The sequence below is a fragment of the Equus caballus genome, chromosome 6 (assembly GCF_041296265.1).
Source record: "Equus caballus isolate H_3958 breed thoroughbred chromosome 6, TB-T2T, whole genome shotgun sequence".
NCBI lineage: Eukaryota > Metazoa > Chordata > Mammalia > Perissodactyla > Equidae > Equus > Equus caballus.
This window is the reverse complement of record NC_091689.1, coordinates 80,488,564-80,502,038: the sequence shown is the minus strand read 5'-3', so window position 1 is coordinate 80,502,038 and position 13,475 is coordinate 80,488,564. Positions and strand designations below refer to the sequence as shown.

Here is a 13,475-nt window from a genome sequence, read left to right as displayed (position 1 = left end):
AACAAGAGACCTTTTGTCAAGTTAATATTGCATTCTCCACCTGGAGCAATAGGTTGCCAAGAGTTTTACCTGCATAATGTTGACATATGTTATTCATTCTTGATGACCTAGATTATTCATTCTATTTCTGGCTCAGGGTCTCTCATGAGATTGCAGTCACATGTCAGCAGGGGCTTCAGTCATCCAGAGGTTTGACTGGGACTAGAGGAATTACTTCTAAGGTGGCTCACTCATATAGAGGACAAATTAGTGCTGGCTGTCGAAGCCTTACGTCTTCGCTGTGTGGACTCCTCCATGCAGCTATTTGAACGTCCTTGCAGCATGAGGACTGGCTTCTCCCAGAGGGAGCAATCCCAGTGATAGAGAGAGCTAGACAAAGGCTCTTTTTATGACTTATCCTCGTAAGTCACATAGCAATCACTTCCTTATAATAACATGCTTATTCCCAGGCCCCTGTCTTGGGTCCTGTGCCCCAGAGGGTCCCATGCTTTGAAGGGCCTTCCCAGAAATTTTCTATCTTCCTCATTGCCTAGGACTAGCCAGGTCCAGTAGAGCCATTAAGGCTCAGTCCAAACCAGGCCCTTCATGATCCCTGGTCCCAGTTTCTCCCCTTCATGACATTCTCCAATCCCAGGATACCTGAGGACCTCTGGAACACGTGCCTCTGGGGTCATTCCAATGCTCTATGACCTCATTTCAATTCCAAGAAGGCATGCTTGTGAGCTGATCACTCTTGCTAGCCAGCACAATATTTCTTCTGTGGAAATGCATGAGATTGGGTCTCCAGGATGGTGGTGACATGCCTAATTGGGGTCAGACTGAAGATGAGTTCAGGCCTCTGGGCTACCAACCATTCTCCACCAACCCTTAGGCTTGAGTTGTGTGTATGGGTCCCTGTGTTGATCCTCTCCCATCAGTATTCTGATGTGGAGCTGCCTGTGGTCCATAGCACCAGAGGACAACAGAGTGGCAGTAGGTATCTTTTATCCTGTACATCATCACACACACACACCCCACACACACACACACACTGGCACTCAGGGTCATTCTATCCCCTCCAAAGACTCTGGGACATATGTCAGGCAGTCATTTCTGGGTGCTTTTGAGACTTGCTCCACAGTGCCAACAGGACCTTTCCAACTGATGTCCTTTTTTGCCTCTGAATGATATGGTAATACAATACTGTCTCTCATGTCAGTCTTAAGTCATACCAAATGAGGCATGCACAAATGGCACCACTCCTCTTGCTCCACTCGTGGACCCCTCACATATATTCCCTGTTGTGGTGGTGTATGGAAGGTAGGGGTGTGATCAACGTTGAAAGAGATCACAGTCTGGGAATGCTGTGATCATAGTTTAAAGAGTACAAGACAAGACATGGTGGGAAGAGGTGTTGTTCTATGTTTATCGCATAAAATTCTGAATGAAAATTTAACATGACCATAAAACTAATTATTGTTTAAATTTTCTTGCATACTCTGGGTAAGACTTGCATTTGTGGTTATCATCAACAGCACAGTAATAATTTTTTGAGGGGCCAGCCCCGTGGCCAAGTGGTTAAGTTCCCGCACTCCGCTGCGGCGTCCCAGGGTTTGGATCCTGGGCGTGCACATGGCACCGCTCCTCAGGCCACGTTGAGGCGGCATCCCATATGCCACAACTAGAAGGACCTGCAACTAAGATATACAACTATGTACTAGGGGGGATTTGGGGAGATAAAGCAGAAAAAAAAAAAAAGATTGGCCACAGTTGTTAGCTCATGTGCCAATCTTTAAAAAAAATAATAATAATAATTTTTTGAGAGCGTCATGGGCGACATGATGAATGATGTCATGTCGTGAATAATGATATAACCAGGAGTAAATAAATAGTACAAAGGAACTACAAAGACAAGAATATCTATATTGTTTCAATATAAATAGTTTCCAAAGAGCCATGGCATTGTATTAACAGTGTTACTGTCTTTTCCCCTGGTAGGAGATATGAAATTAGCCAGGATTGCATGTTTAACAATAAAGAACATGAAGAACATGATTTCTGAGCCTGAACAAGAAGACATAGTACCTGGACACTGAAGAATCATCACATGCTGTGATATGTACAATAAACTGATATCTCTTCTCTACCCATTATTCTAAGTCTTCATTGATGAATCATTATACCTCACATAGGCTCGTAAGTTTTGTAATACATTTTTAAAATGAGATTTAATGCACATAACATAAAATTCACCCTTTAAGCTACACAATTTACTGGGTTTTTTTTCACTATATTCACAAGGTTGTACAACCATCACCACTATCTAATTCCAGAACATTTTCATTACCTCAAAAAGAAACCCAGTACCCATTAGCAGTCATTGCCCATTCCCTGCCCTCCCTCCCCAATGCTGGCAACCACTAATGTACTTTCTGTCTCTACGAATTTGCCTATTCTGGACATTTCATGTAATAGAATCATACGATATGTGGCCTTTTGTGTTAACTTCTTTAACTTAGTATAATATATTTAAGGTTCATCCATGTTGTTGCATGTATCAGTTCTTCATTCCTCTTTATGGCTGAGATATATTCTGTAGTATGGATATACCATATTTTGTTTGTCCTTTCATCCATTGACATTTGGGTTGTTTCCGTTGTTTGGTTATTATGAATAGCATTGCTGTGAACATTCATGTACAAATTTTTGTGTGGACATATGTTTTCATTTCTCTTGAAGACTTCCGAGTCTAGATCATAAAAAGCCATGCAGCTTCTGACTGTTTCTCTTGGAGAACTTGCTCTTGAACACTCTTTGGAGGCACTCCCTCTTAGAGAACCAGGCCGTCAGCTTACAAGAGTCTAAGCTAGTTAAAGAGGTCATGTGTAGGTGCTCTTGTCAATAGTCCCAACCGAATTCAACTTCTGAGTCATCCTAGCCCAGATGCTACACATGTCCAGATGATTCCAGCCTCCAGGTGATTCTAGCAATTCAAGTCTTCCCATCTGATACCTTCCTGTGCCTTGTCCAAATTCCCGTCTCACAGAATCTATGGGCTTAATAAAATGGTTGTTGTTTTATGCCATCAAGTTCAGGGTGGCATAGATAACTGAAACAGTGTTCTTTCTACAAATCAACAAGAAGACCAAAACAAACATAAAAATGGGCAAAGGGTAGGGGCTGGCCCCGTGGCCGAGTGGTTAAGTTCGCACGCTCTGCTGCAGGTGGCCCAGTGTTTTGTTGGTTCGAATCCTGGGCGTGGACATGGCACTGCTCATCAAGCCATGCTGAGGCAGCGTCCCACATGCCACAACTAGAAGGACCCACAACAAAGAACATACAACTATGTACCGGGGGGCTTTGGGGAGAAAAAGGAAAAAAAATAAAATCTTAAAAAAAAAAAAAAATGGGCAAAGGGTATAAACAGGCAATTCACCAAAGAGAAAACCCAGATGACCAATAATCACATGAAAATATGTTCATTCTCACTAGTAATAAGAAAAATGCAAACTGAAACAATGGTATACCATTTCACACAAGATTGGAAAATCAAAAAGTCTGACAACTCCAAGGGGCTGGCCCCATGGCCAAGTGGTTAAGTTTGTGCGCTCCACTTTGGCGGCCCAGGGTTTCACTGGTTCAAATCCTGGGTGCGGTGCGGACATGGCACTGCTCACCAAGCCATGCTGAGGCGGCATCCCACATACCACAACTAAAAGGACTCACAACTGAAAATATACAACTATGTACCAGGGGGCTTTGGGGAGGAAAAGGAAAAATAAAATCTTTAAAAAAAAAAAAATGGTCTGACAACTCTGGTATTGGTGAGGAAGTAGAGAAACAGGAAACCATATAGTACAGTGTGTCCCAGCACTATATAATATAATTTTCTATATAAATGGAAAATTAGCATAAACATTTTGGCAGAGCAATGTAACAAGATCTAGCAAAGCTGAAATGAACATACCTCATAACTTCTAGGTATATATTTTAATGCATATAAATAAAGATAGAGGGAGCCAGCTGGGTGGCACAGCAGTTAAGTTTGCACGTTCTGCTTCAGCGGCCCAGGGTTCGCCAGTTTGGATCCCAGGTGCGGACCTACACACCACTCGTCAAGGCATGCTGTGGCAGACGTCCCACATACAAAATAGAGGAAGATGGGGGCCAGCCCTGTGGTACAGCTGTTAAGTTTGAACGTTCCACTTCAGTGGCCCAGGGTTCACTGGTTCAGATCCCGGCAGTGGACGTGGTGCCGCTTGGCAAGCCCTGCTGTGGTAGGCATCCCACATATAAAGTAGAGGAAGATGGGCATGGATGTTAGCTCAGGGCTAGTCTTCCTCAGCAAAAAGGGGAGGATTGGCAGCAGTTAGCTCAGGGCTAATCTTCCTCAAAAAAAAAAAAAAAAAAAAAAAGAGGAAGATGGGCATGGATGTTAGCCCAGGGCCAAACTTCCTCAGCAAAAAAAGGAGAATTGGCAGCAGATGTCAGCTCAGGGCTGATCTTCCTCAAAAACTAAAACTTAAAAAAAAGATAAATACCTAAGCCTATTCACTGCAGCATTTTTTGTAATAACAAAAAATTAGAAACATGGTATATTTATACCATGAATTGTCAACCAGGGTGATATCACCCCAAAAGGGGTGAAAATTGGTTCTTGGGGGGGGGTGCCAAAAATCTCAGATGTAGTATGTGATAATAACCCTCCAAAGCTCAATATTATCCAACAAAAGTCTTATTCCTTAGTATTTAATTTCTCTTGTTGGGGGAAATTAAAATTAAATTTGATTCATTTAATAACTTTAATAAATTTTCTCCTTAGACGAGATAATAAAAGCAAGGTTGAGAAACAGATTTATACAATAAAAAACCATACGGCTGCTACAACAAATGTATTAGATTTATATGCATCAACATGTACACATCTTGAACACAATGTGGATAAAAACAAATTACGTAATGTTACATGCACTATAGTGCAAGTGATATAAATACAAAATAACACCCAGAACAATACTATACATTGTTTATTAATATATACATAGCAAAAGTTTTAAAAAACTTGGACTGTATAAACATTAGATTCATGATAATTGGTGCCTCTGGGGAGGATGGGAAGTGAATCAGATTAGGGAAAGGAAACTTCAACGCATTTATAATGTCCTATTTTTATGAAAAATGATCTGAAACAAAAATTTTGAAATCTTAACATTCACTAATTCTGAGCAATGGGCACTTGGGACATTTATTATTATTCTCTGTGCTTTTCTCACCGCGACCCACCCCCCAAACTCTTCAAGTTGAAACAAAATAAAATTTTAAATATTTCAAAAATTCCTATTTGTTTTAGTTATGTTTTAAGTGTATTGGTTTTGAGTGGGTCTGTGTCGATGAAATCCAAATTAGGAAGATAGAATAGGAGTGGGTGGGGGCCAGCCCGGTGGCGCAGTAGTTAAGTGCACACATTCCACTTCGGGCCCGGGGTTTGCTGGCCCCGATCCCGGGTGCGGACATGGCACCACTTGGCACACCATGCTGTGGTAGGCATCCTACATATAAAGCAGAGGAAGATGGGCATGGATGTTAGCTCAGGGCCGGTGTTCCTTAGCGAAAAGAGGAGGATTGGCAGCAGTTAGCTCAGGGCTAGTCTTCCTCAAAAAAAAGAAAGAATAGGAGTGGGTGAAGCAGGCAGAGTTTGCTTATAAACAAATATTTTTTGCAAACCCTGCCTGCTTCCCCCATTCATATTATCCTCCTGGCCCTGAAAATATTTGAGTTTATCTGGCCTAGAAATTCTCTGCTCTCAGGACTCTGCAGATCTTTCCCCTCTCTCCTCTCCTGTCTCTAGTCCAGGGAAGGGAAACTCTTAGTTTGGTGACTGTCCTTCTCCTTTCGTATCTGGCTGACACTATGCCCATGCCCTTTGCCAAGGAAGCAAAATGCTTGGTAGGAATTATTTGTTCACCGATCCTATCCTGCTTGCCATATTTTCCCCCGAGGCAAGAAACATAAAGCCAACTAACTAACTGCTTGATGGGGGAAAACAGAAAGAAAGGGGAAAAACAAAGAGGAATGTCCCAGAATGTGATGAAGGCACCCAATCATGGCTGCCACGTTTGGAGTGCCTACCATGTGAGAGGCACTGTACTCGGATCCTTTGACAATGTTGTGAAATGTAAACTCACAAGATTCCTAAATTGAACTATGTCTTTTCCCGCCTTGCTTCTTTGTTTGTCCGCATTACTGTCTACCCTTAGGTTCCTATTCTACCTGCTGATGCCAAGCTAGATTATATATAAGTCACCTTCCAGGTGAGCCTGGAACTTGGTTTTCAGACAGCTTAGAAATATTCTTAGGAAATGGCTCAAGGAGACTGTTCCTACATAAGACAGAGGGCCAGGGAAATAGCTATCATCCAGTCCATTCTGGAAATCCTCAGTGTATATACGTCCAACCTAAAGTTAGGGAACCACATATAGGGTGACCAATCATCCATTTACCTGAGTCTGAGGGATTTCCCAGGATGTAGGACTTTCAGTGCTAAAATCAGGGCAGGCAAGCCAGGATATGTCCCAGCCATAAACCTGGGACAGAGTGGAGGTCGTAGGGGGAAGACCTAGGCAGGGAAGATGGCAGAAGAGAAAGGTAAGTGATCTCCTCCTACAGAAATGAATTTGCAGGCCGGCCCCTTGGCTGCATGGTTAAGTTTGCGTGCTCTGCTGTGGCGGTCCAGGGTTTCGCTGGTTCAAATCCTTGGCGCAGACATGGCACCGTTCATCAAGCCATGCTGAGGCGGCATCCCACATTCCACAACTAGAAGGACCCACAACTAAAAATACACAACTATGCACGGGGGGCCTTTGGGGAGAAAAAGGAAAAAGTAAAATCTTAAAAAAAAAAAAGAAAGAAATTTGAAGGAAAATTCTGTTGGGTTTCCAATTATTTCAAAGAGTGTAGATGCAACTAATGGCCAAGAAGGAAAACTAAAAGACCTTAGGAAGATCTCTTAAACTTTGTAAATTCTTCATATTTGTAATGTGTTATCATTTATTTCTCATTAGTGAGCAGAAGTAAAACCCTTGTGAGTATAGATTGTTTTAATTTTCTTCTTTCTACTTTTCTTTCTATAATAATACTAGCTAACATGTATTATGTACTGCTTCTTATACGCTAGACAGTGTTTAAGATGCTTTATGCATATTAACTAATTTAATCCTTGCAATCACCCTGGGAGGCAGGAACGATTATTACATTTCAGATGAGGAAACTAAAGCTCAAACAGTTTGCCCCAGGTCATGGAGCTTGAATTTGAGCTCTTGGTGCCTCATTCTCAAGCCCATACTCTTAATTATTAAGCTGTACTGCCTCTCATTGTGAAATTGGCATGCTGTGTTCATGTAATTTTGTAAAGTTGATTTTTTTTTTTTAATAAAACCTTTGAAAGAAAATGGCAGTTGTTCTTGACTTTAAGGGCTAGGAGATAGTAAGAGAATGGTGAGGAGGAAGGTGGGAAGACAGCAACAGATCCTGCATTCCAGAAGTTAGGGAGGAGGACTTGGCAGAGTTAAAGAGGAGACAAAAAGCAGGCCGAATTCCTCAGCCTAGGGCAAGGACAGAGAGGAGAACAAGTAGGGGGCAACTCAAAAATGACTTGGGGCCCTGGTCTAAACATAACCCTAGGGAAGGCAGCGTGGTTCCCCAACAAATGGGGATAAAGACGGCTTCCCTGAGGTAATTTCTTCTGTATCTCACACCTTTCCTCGTCTATTTTTATAACTCCAATCCCTCCTTCTGATCTCAAACGCACTAACCTTGTCCTACCCAGTGGTTATGAGAACAAGTAGCTGACAAGAAGGAAACACATTAAAATCCACACCATCACCTATAAATGTGTGTGAGTATTTACGGTTCTGTTTAAGATTCAAGAGGAGCCTTTTCACTTCCCAAATCTCATTTGCATATCCATTGACATCTGAAGGACAGGAGTGAAGAACAGTGAACTTTCCTTTTCCAGTCCCAGTATTACGGGCTATTATTACTAAAGACTGGCAGGAGAGAAAAAAGAAAAAAACTAAAAAATAGAGCTTGCAATATTTTTTAATATCAACTCAGACCTTTTTAACTTTTCAGAGTGCAGTGATAAAAATAACAAGAGTATTAGAAGAATGCTTTGTTCTTTTCAAAGTAACTTTCCATCTATTATTTCACTTCATAACAACTCAGTGAAGAAGGTAATGCAGACATTATTAACTCCATTTTACAGATGAGGAACCTGCAACTCAAATAGATTAAGTTAGTTTCCCTCAGAACTATCACATATGCTTCATTCTTGGAAGTAATTAGCTCTTTCCATATCACTGTGGAGCTTCAGATGAGTTTCAGATCAAATACTCCAGTGTCTCCCAGCACTATAAAGTGTACACTCTTCTATCCTATCATCATTTCCAAGCCCCAAACACTTGGCCAGCCCATTCACCTGCTTTCCTTGATCCTGCCTCTGTCATGTAGACCAGGTAGAAAAGGCATTACGCTTATATAACCATTGCTTGCTGCATCGACTCCTATATCACTATTCACGACTGATGATCCAAATCTTTTCTTCATCCTTAAGCCTTCAACACACATTTTCTTTTGGAGGAAGATTAGCCCTGAGCTAACTGCTGCCAATCCTCCTCTTTTCGCTGAGGAAGACTGGCCCTGAGCTAACATCCATGCCCATCTTCCTCTACTTTATATGTGGGACGCCTGCCACAGCATGGTGTGCCAAGCGGTGCCATGTCTGCACCCGGGATCCAAACCGGTGAACCCTGGGCTGCCGAAGCAGAACGTGGGCACTTAACCGCTGCGCCACCAGGCCAGCCCTGAACACACCTTTTTTTTCCTTGCCTCATGGTGATGGTTTTAAAATATCCACAAATTATTTGAGACTCCTCTCTTCAAGAGGTAGAGCCTAATTCTCCTTCCCTTCAGTGTGAGCTGAACTTAATGAATTGTCTCTAATAAACACAAAAAATGGAAGTGATAAAGTCCAGGGAGACTAGGTCAGAAAAAGTATTACAGCTTCCTCTGCTCTCTCTCTTGGATCACTCACGGCCAACTGCCGTGTCAGGAGGACACTCAAGCAGGCCAGTGGAAAGACAAGGTAGTAAGGAACTGAGGTGTTTTACCAACAACCAGCAAGGAACTGAGGCATCCTGACAATAGCTGTGTAAGTGAGGCATCTTAAAAGAAGCCAAGCCTTCGGATGAATGGGGTCCCAGCCAATAGCTTTGTTGTAACCTCATGAGAGCCCCTGAGCCAGAAGCACCCAGCTAAGCCTCTCTCAGATTCCTGACTTAGAAATTGTGTAAGATAATAAACGTTTTTTGTGGAGCCAGCCCCATGGCCATGTGGTTAAAGCTCTGCATGCTCTGCTTTGGAGGTCTCGGTTCTCAGGCTTGGATCCACCATGCACCTGCTCCACTCACCAGCCATGCTGTGGAGGCATCCCATACACAAAATAGAGGAAGATTGGCATGGATGTTAGCTCAGGACTCATCTTCCTTAAGGAAAAAAAAAAAAAAAAAGAGGAAGATTGGCAACAGATTTTAGCTCAGGGCGAATCTTCCTTACTGAAAAAATTTTTAAAAAATTTAAAAAATGTGTTTTGTTTGTTTGTTTCAAGCCTCAAAGTTTGGGGGTAGTTTGTTAGGCAGAAATATATAACTAATATCCTTGATCAATTTTCTTTCCTGATTCCAGATGACAATGTGACAAAGCTTGAGAGTTCACAGCTTGAGCACACTAGGGGTGCTAACCATTGGAATAAAGAGGGGAAATAATGACAAGAAGATTCCATGGAAGAACTAGGCACGTGACCTGATGAGTGTTTTAAAACAATCATTCTAGCTGATTTGTGGCAAATGGATTGTAAGAGAACAAAAGTGGCATCTGAGAAAGGAGATAAGCTATTGGGGTAGAACAAGTGAGAGAGGATGAGGGCTTGGACTAGAGGGGTAACTTGTGAGGATGGAGCAAAGTAAATGGATACTTTTACTGTCCGGGGAAGTTTTGTGTTTTGTGTATGGGGAAGATTGGGGGAGGGAAAAACAACCTGGCTTCTGTCTGAAATCACTTTATTTGAAGCACCAATGCCTTCTAACTGATAAATCCAAAAACCCAAATGGCCTTTTTCTAATCTTTCTCCTCTTTGAAACTACTTCTTTCGGCTTCCCTGGCATAGCACGACCTGGCTCTCCTTCACCTTCTCTGATTGCTCCATCTCTGCCTTTCCTCCTGATTCCTCCATGTCTATCAATAGTAACACATTTTCTCTTTTACTCAGGGTTAAAATTTAGAGTTATTCTCGACTCTTTTCTCTTTTCTTTCTTTAACAAATATGTGCTAAGTCCCTAATATGCACCAGATTCTATGTTAAACATTAGAGAAGCATTTGTGCAAATAGGCCCCCCCGCCCCCGCCTTCACAGAGTTATCATTCTAGTGGGGAAGACAGACATCAAATAATCACCTAAGTGAATACATACAAGGAGGGTGGGGATTTTTTTCCCAGTCTAAATGTCTCTGCTTTACTTTAGTTGTTTAATAACTTTATTTAGGTGTAACTGACATATAATAAACTACATATATTTATACAATTTCATGAGTTTTGACATGAAACCATCATCATAATCAAGATAATGAACACATCTATTATCCCCCCAAACGTCCTCATGCTCCTTTGCAATCTTTCCTGCCTTCACCCTCCCCTATCCCTAGGCAACAATTTATTTGCTTTCTGTCACTATATATTAGTTTGAATTTTCTCAAATTTTATGTAAGTGGAATCATAAAGTATGTACTCTTTTATTCAGCATAATTAGTTGAGATTCATCCATCACCGTAGTATCATAGTTTATTTCTTTTTATTCCTGAGAAGTATCCCATTGTAGGGATTACCATAATTTGTTTATCTATTCATCTGATGATGAACTTTGGGATTGTTTCCAGTTTTTCACTATTATAAATAAAGTCCTAAGAAATTTGTATACAAGTCTTTGTGTGCCCATACATTTTTCCGTTTCTTTGGGGTAAATATCTAGGAGTAGAATGACTGGATCATATGGTAGGTGTATGTTTAACTTTTTAAGAAACTACCAAACTATTTTCCAAAGTGGTTGTACCATTTTACACTCCCACCAGCAGTATATAAAAGTTCCAGTTTCTCCATATTCTCACCAACACTCAGATCAGACTTTTTAATTTTAGATGTGTAGTAGTATCTCACTGTGGTTTTAATTTGCATTTCCCTAATGACTAATGATGTTGACTATCTTCATGTGCTTATTTATCATCCATACATATTCTTTGGTGAATGATCTGCTCAAATCTTTTGTCTATTTTTTTAATTGGGCTGTTTGTTTTCTTATTATTGATTTTTGAGCTATTTATACATTCTGGATACGAGTCCTATGTCAGATATGTCATTTCTAATCTTTTCTCCTAGTTTGTGGCTTGTTTTTAATTCTCTTAACATTGCCTTTCAAGGAGCATTAGTTTTAAACTTTGATGAAGTCCAATATATCAATATGTTCTTTTATGGCTGTGCTTTTGGAATTACAACTAAGAAATTTTGCCTCACCCAGGTCACAGAAAAGGGCAAATTGTTCCCTGAAGGAGCAGATTAAAGGCACCAAGACCAGAGATGAACCCAGCCATCAGGGTGGGCACTGGAGGAGGAGGAAGAGACCCCATTGCAGATGATAAGGCATCTGGTGGATTTTCAGACAAGCATAGTGGTCGATATGGTTAATTAGCACTCAGCATATATTCCCATCTCCTTCCAGCGTGTTCTCCTATACTGCACAGGCTGAAAAACTAAGGATTATGTTTCTAAGAATACCTTGCAGCCAGTCAGACGTACTTGGGTGAGATTTAGAAGGCAGAAGTGAGAAAAAGGCTGTTGTATTGCTACTTTGGCTATTTCTCCTTGCAAGCAAGGTCATGGAGGTGTGATATATTTCTATAGCAGTGATTCAGTGATGTCTCTAGCATTGCAAATATTGAGAGGTAGTTGCATCAGAGTGTAGCAGCAGCAATGTTCTGATCATAGCTTCCAGGGCCCTGGATCACAGTTGTAGCCACTTATTCTTAACTCCGGTCATTACTGGAGACTTCCAGTTACCCCACCCTCCCTGACTGTGGCAGAGGTAGCAGTTTCTCTGGTAGAGTGTGTCTACCATGTTCTGGAGGTCATTCATGGTTTCTTGAGACTTTCTGATTGATTTTTGTAAGCACCTATGTCCTTGTGTCCTTACAATACTGGGAGGGGTTTTTGTTTCTTGCATAGAACCCTGAGTGATACAAGCAGATAGATTGTATCTGGGAGGAATGATAAAGAATAAAAGGACTCTTATTGTGTGGGAAGAATGTGACAATGTATGAAGTCACTCATCTGTTCAATGAGCAGGTAACAGACATGAAGTGGGTGCTATTGCTAGATACTATCTGCCCTGAAGGAGTTTACACAATCTGATGATTCATAATGTGATGCTATGTGCTCACAGACATGTTCTCAATCAAACCTAGAGAAGTCATGAAAGAGGTGACCTGTAAGTTTGGTTTTAGTAGATGAGTAGGAATTAGTCAGCAAAGAAGAAGGGAAGAACATTCTATCTGTAATAGGGCAAATTATTAAGAAAAAATTTTAAATATCTGTGTTCACATTCCCCCCCCACCACACACACACATCTTCCCAGGAAAGAGGAGATGTATGTTTCTAAAGACAGTAGAGGAGGGGGCTACGGATAATGTAGAAGCTTCTTGGGTGGGGAGGGCACAGGTGGAGGCAGGAGGTTGAAAGTGTTTTGAGTTAGGAGGTGGAAGCAATTGACCTGAGAGCTTCTGGGCTTCACTAGAGACTAAGGGTAAGGCATCCTTGAGCTGACCTCAATTTTTCAGTCTCCTTTACACCCTCACTTCTCACAAGGGAATCAGAACGGCATGGGATTCTGAGTCCAAGGCAGGTTCAGTGTCACGGTCACCACTTACTAGCTATATGCCCTTGGACATATTATTTACCTCCTTTTAGTCTGTTTACTCATCTGTATAATGAGGATAATGCTAATATTTTACTTTTACAGTGTTGTAAAGGTCAAATCAGATAATGAATGTGAGAAAAATATTATAAATGATAAATCACTGTAAAAATATTATTCACAATTATCTAATAGTAAGTAAGTCTTTTTGATTCTATCTCAGGTATATCTGTTGTAGACTGAATTGTGTCCTCCCCAAATTCATATGTTGAGGCCCAAACCCCCAATGTGACTGTATTTGGTGATAGGGCCTTCAAGGAGGTAATTAAAGTTAAAGGAGGTCATAAAGATGGGGCCCTAATCTGATAGGACTGTTGTCCTTATAAGAAGAGGAAGAGACAGTAGAGCCCTCTCTCTCTCTGCATGTGTACAGAGGAAAGGTCATGTGAGGGCACAGTGAGAAGGTGGCCATCTACAAGAC

At 41.3% G+C, this 13,475-nt stretch overlaps 1 long non-coding RNA gene across 1 annotated transcript; it reads left to right on the top strand.

The window, feature by feature from the left end:
- The first annotated feature begins 680 nt into the window (after window positions 1-680).
- LOC106783323 (uncharacterized) lies at window positions 681-2,130 on the top strand. The gene is made up of 2 exons (XR_001381034.2): window positions 681-972; window positions 1,978-2,130. It is a non-coding gene; the product is annotated as an uncharacterized lncRNA (long non-coding RNA).
- The last annotated feature ends 11,345 nt before the right edge of the window (window positions 2,131-13,475 follow it).